Here is a 5865-nt window from a genome sequence, read left to right as displayed (position 1 = left end):
CCAAGGAATGTAATGGCCTCTAGGAGCTGGGAAAGACAAGGAAAGGGATTCTCCCCTAGAGCTTCCATACAGGAATGCAACCCTGCCAACACCTTGCTTTTAGCCCAGAGAGACCTGTGTTGAACTTCTAACCCACGTTCTAACTTTTAACCATAACATAAAAACTTATGTAGTTTTAAGCCACTAAAAAAATACACAATCATTTTAACTTTATTTTTAAATTTTATTTTGGGGCATAACAGTTTGATAAGGTTTAACATATGTTTAGATTCAGGTAACCACAACCACAATAGGATACAGCCAGTTCATCATACACAAATTCTCTCATTCTTCCCTTTGTGGTCACACATCTCCCACCCCTAATCCCTGGCAACCACTGATTGTTTGCCCATTACTTTCATTCTTCCTTTGCCAGAACATCTTTGCTTTGTTCTGCATCTTAGGAGGAAAAGTATTTCTTTAGTATTGATTTTGGAACATGTCTGTTGGTGATGAATTCTTCCAGATTTCATTCATTGAGAATGTCTTTATTTCATCTTCGTTCCTGAAGGATGTTTTCACTGGATATTGAATTCCAGATTGACAGTTTTTTCTCTTTCAGCACTTTAAAAATGTTATTCCATTTCCTCTGGCCTACTTTTTTTTCCTGAGGAATCCACAGTTATTTAAGTCAATGTTTCCCTTTATATAAAGTGTCATTTTTCTCTGGCTGCTTTCAAGATGTTTTGCCCTAGTTTTTAGCAGTTTAATTACGATGCATCTGGGCACGGTTTCCTTTGGGTTTTGTTTGTTTCTTTCCATCCTATTCTTCCCCTTCTCCCTCTGGAACTCTAACAATATGAATATTAGACTTTTTCGTATTGTCTCACATGCCTCCAATACTCTGTTCATTAATTTTTAATTTTTTCCTTTTGTTCAGATTGGATAATTTCTATTCAATCTTCAATTCGCTGACTTTCTCTTTTTTGCTATTGATCTTATCCAGGCAATATTTTATTTCAGTCATTGTAATTTTCAGTTCCAAAAAGTTTCTCTTTTGTCCTTCTTTGTATCTTCTATAGTCTTTGTTGAGACTTTTTTGTTTCAAGAGAATTTTCCCTTACTTCTTGGAATATTGTTATAATAGTTGCCTTTGCATCTTTAATAATTTCAACATTTGTGTCATCTTGCAGTTGGCATCTGTTGATTGTTCTTTTCCCTATAAGTTGAAGTTTTTCTTGTCTTTCATATGTCAAGTAGTTTTGGATTGTGTCCTGAACATTTTGAATATTAAATTATGAGGATCCATGTCTTGTTTAAATCCTAAAGAGAATTTTGAATTTTGTTTTGTTTTGTTTTTGCAGGCAATCAATCTAATTAGGCTCCAGACTCGAGTTCTCCTGTGGACTGTGGTTCTAATATCAGTTCAGTTTTCAAAGCCTTTGCAGTGCTATGGGAATCTGTTGTGTGTATGTTGCCCAGTGGCCATTTGGTGGCCTGGATCATAGTCTCATGCACAGTTCAGTTCTCACACCATGTGCAGCTTAGAAGTAAGCCTCGGAGTTAATATGGAACTGCTCTCTTGAGCAGTCTCCTTTCTGAGATTATTCTGGCATTTTTGGCCCACTGAAGCCCCATTTTTTTTGTCCTCTGGTTAGAAAGCTAGGTCTTTAGTTTTCCTACCTTGCTGCATACATCTCATGGCTATACTTGAGTCTGTCCTACCAGGCAGTGTATGAACAGAGAGAGAGAAAAGGGAATGGTATTTTGTCCCACCCTCTTGGGACCACAGCTTCTCTAGTGGAGGGAAGACTCGCTTCCCTCAGAGCTTTAAGTATTTCGGTGCTCTCCAGGCTGCTGTTGCCATTGTTGTTACTGCTGCCACTATGGGATTACCTGGGGGTTGGGTGGGCAAGAGTGAAAAAAGATTTAAAAACCAGGGACTTTCTCCACTTCTTATAACTCTTAGGTGTCCCCACAACCACCTTGGACCAGAAAGTGAGGATTCTTTTTAGAGCCCTGCTTGCTTTTGGTGTGCACATCCAGGCCAGACTAATGAGTCCAGGCCAGATGATACCAGAGGGGATAAAAGATGAGAGATTCATGGTGGTTTTGGTGGTACTTCATATTCTGATCTCTTTCCCCAATTCACCTGCTCCTGTTTACTTGTCATTGTCCTTAGATAGCTGTTCAGTGTAGTCTGTCCAGGGTTCATTTTTGCATTTTGTGGGAGAAACAGGGTAGGGTGTGCTTACTCCACCTTGCCCAGAACAAAAACTCCAATATATATGTCTTAATCCAACACTATAAATGGTTAAAAAACTTTGCCTTCAGCAACAGGCATAATGACCAATGCTAATTGCCAGGATTGCCTCCAATAGCTGTGTTCTTTCTGCTGGATAAAGACTCCTGGGCCACCTTAAGGGTTAGCTGAGGCAGGCACTACTATCGTGGGTCACTCCTGAGGCCAAGCTACTTGAAGCAGTTCCTGTCTTCTCAGGTGCTGGTTCCTGCCTTCATCTTCCTATTCCTCCCACCCAACAGAGTCCAGGAGCTAAGTAAGGTAGCCTGAACCATGACAGAAGCATCAGTGAGGAATTGGAGCCTGGAATGTCTGACTGAGAAGTTTGGTCATGACTTAATAAGTAAAGGAAGCTCCTGAAGATTCTCAAGTAGCAACATCATGTAATCATTATCATTAAAATAATAACTAACATTTATTAAGCCATGCACTATCTTATATGTTTTTAGATACATTATTATATATATATATAATTACATTAAATTTTCTGATATGGTTTGGATTTGTGTCCCCACCCAAATCTAATATCAAACCAATCCTCAATGTTGGAGGAAGGACCTGGTGGGAATTGACTGGATCATGGGGGCAAACTTCCCCCTTGCTATTCTCATGATAGTGAGTGAGTTCTCATGAGAGCTGGTTGTTTATAAGTGTGTAGCACTTCACACTTTGCTCTCTGTCTCCTTCCTGCCACCTTATGAAGATGCGCCTGCTTCCCCTTCACTTTCCACCATGATTGTAAGTTTTCTGAGGCTTTCCCATCCATAGTTCCCATACAGCCTGTGGGACTGTGAGTCAATTAAGCTCTTTTCTTCAGAAATCACTCTTTTCATACATAAATCTTATGTCGTTCCTTATAGCAATGTGAGAACAGGCTAATACATCTTCCAAACAGGTTGCAGGATAGATACTATTTTTCATTTGCAGATGAGGAAACTACTTTTACCTGGAAGTGACACGTTACTAACATCAAAGGATCAGGAAAGTGCCATCCTAACCTATGTTGAGGAGGTGAAGAACTGGATGAGCCCAGACACATATAAGCTTGTGACCTTGGGCATTAATTCCCTCTTCTGCAAAAAGGGGATAGCAATGGTGTCCACCCTGCTCTGTAGATAGGATAAGATTATGAATGTAGCATGCTTAGCACAGTGACTGGCACAAAGGAGGCACTCATAAATCACCATTTTTATTTGTTTCCCTTCTTCAGTGTAGCTGAACCAGCACATAGAGTTCTACTTGAATCTCCAAGGACTGGCAGGTGTCCTGGACCAGACTCCATTTTTAGTGATAATTGGATGCTTATTATCACCTAGAGATCTGGCTTGACAGCTATTTTGCACTTTACCAAGAAAAAACAAGTAGCTATGCCTTGGTGGCAGTCAGATGGCCAACACATTAAAATGAGTTTGCATAACACACTACTTTACCTATGGTCAAGTGTTTAAAATGTCATCTCATCTATTTAATCAATTCCATTAAGATGTTTTTCTCTCAATTTCTGTGGAAGATGCAGGGGAAAAAGGTAATATGTATTTGTCTCTAGCATTTTCACTTGATGTGTGAGGTCACAGTTAAAAGCAGCTACCACATATTTTGTCAAGAGTTCAGGGACAATCTGGGCAGCAGGGAGCAGTAATGTCTCCAATTAAGACGCAGGAGCCAATGACTAGGTCAGTAATTTTCCACTGGCTTCAATGAGAGCCCTGACAGGGAAAGGGGTAAGAGGAAAGGAAAAGGAGATTGTGGGAGGAAACCGAGCTGGGCAACTGCATTGCGGAGACACAGGGACTGCCAGCCAATTGTCTTCGACTTGCCTATGCCAAATGTTCTGGAAATGGACTAAAGTGGGAGAAATATCACAGCAAGGTGGGACTGGGTGGCGTGTAGGGGAAGCAGGGAATCAGCAGGGGCTGTGACATCAGAGGAATCCTGTTCTTAACAGCTGTTCGCTACTGGCCAGTTGTTTAACCTCTTTGACTGAGCCTTGATTTCTTTACCAAGTAGGCAAAAAAATACTCATCTCGTATGATTGTGGGGAAAGCAGATGAGATAATGTGTGTGGCACAGCCATGGGGACTGGGGCCCAGGGCATGCTCAACAGTGCTACTTTCCCCTTTCCAACCCGGATGTCAGAGGGGACCATCTGCCCTCCAAGATCTAGAGGAGAGGATCTCAAATCCCCACCCCATCAGTGCCCAATTTTAGATTTTGGTGAAGCCCCAGGAATAATATTTCTTGCTTCCACTCCACTATGCTTTCCTCAATTAGGTTTTTGATCTAGCCCAGATGTTGACCTCAGCTTCAGACACACACACAGACTCAACACTCACACTCTTACACACTCACACACACACATGCTCACACACACCCACTAATAAACATATACGCACCACTCACACACACTCATACATGCACAATCTCACATGCATACACACAACACACACACTCCCACACACATACATACTCTCACATACACAACTATATACATGACCTACGTTCACTGAAATAATATTGTTCAGCACATTGTGTATACAGCATTCTAGGAAACATCTTTTAAAAAGTGTATTAAACTCACGTTTCTGTCATTATCCTGTTATAAACCCTTCCATTCACAGATGATAAACTCTTAACAACACAGGGCATCGGTAATGATCTGAGCATCCTCTTTTGAACATTTGTCTATGAACACTTCACTACACACATAGGCCCTCACACACACAATCCCTCCCTCACACAGCCCTTGCATTCAAGACCCCTGTGTGTGTTCCAGCTGTGCTGAAACTCTGGGGCTATGGAGATTTATGCTATAAAGGACAGGGGTACAAACTGAGTACAGTCTGGTTTTTTGAAGTCTTGGACATGTCCACTTGGGCTGTCCTTCCTGCCACATTTCCCCTGCCCGCTGTTATCCCTTTTCCCCTTTCCTTCTCTCTTCCTTCACTCTGCCTTTCTGGCCCCCATTAGGGCACTTTTTTCTAACGTAAGGTGGTCTGGCATTTCTTTGTTGTCTTCTTCCAGCTCAAGCCCACAGGCTCTTGTTTTCTGCTTCCAAAGGCTTATGGAGGTGTTCTCCTAAACACACATGGTTCCTGTCCCAAGGACTTCCGGAGCAGCTGGAGAAATGCAATATGCTTGTTTTGCTCTGTTGCCTTCTCCCTGTGCAGTGTTCTATGGCCGGGGTGGCGGTGGCAGTGGTGTTAATACCTGGAGAGCATTCCACGCTTTTCTCCATTACTGCTAACTTCCCAGGGTCCCCACCTGCACAAAATACGCCCTGGATCAATACAGACTAACTGATGGCATAAACACAGCTGATGGCATCAATCACTTTATGATGCAAATTAGATGCACATTCTTTCTAGAACAGAGGCAACCATCACCACTGCCATCAGAGGTCATTGGGTGTTACTACTAACTTGGGTGACACTAAACGGATCTGGGATGCAATCCTAGCTAATTCGTTGCCCACTGTCTGACATTGGGTGAATCACTTCACCAATCTGTGCCTCAATTTCTTGACCTTTAAAATGGGGGTGATGATACCTGTCCCCAGAGCCAAATGTACTGCAAAGTGAATGAAG

General features: G+C 42.0%; 1 long non-coding RNA gene across 1 annotated transcript; it reads right to left on the bottom strand.

Moving 5' to 3' along the window:
* Positions 1-209: 209 nt before the first annotated feature.
* On the bottom strand, positions 210-5555 carry LOC130541652 (uncharacterized). Its single transcript, XR_008955735.1, has 2 exons — positions 5489-5555; positions 210-1875 (listed from the first exon to the last, which is right to left on the bottom strand). It is a non-coding gene; the product is annotated as an uncharacterized LOC130541652 (long non-coding RNA).
* Positions 5556-5865: the final 310 nt, after the last annotated feature.

Source organism: Pan paniscus, chromosome 6 (assembly GCF_029289425.2).
Source record: "Pan paniscus chromosome 6, NHGRI_mPanPan1-v2.0_pri, whole genome shotgun sequence".
In the NCBI taxonomy this organism is placed as follows: domain Eukaryota; kingdom Metazoa; phylum Chordata; class Mammalia; order Primates; family Hominidae; genus Pan; species Pan paniscus.
This window is presented reverse-complemented; position numbering and strand designations above follow the sequence as displayed.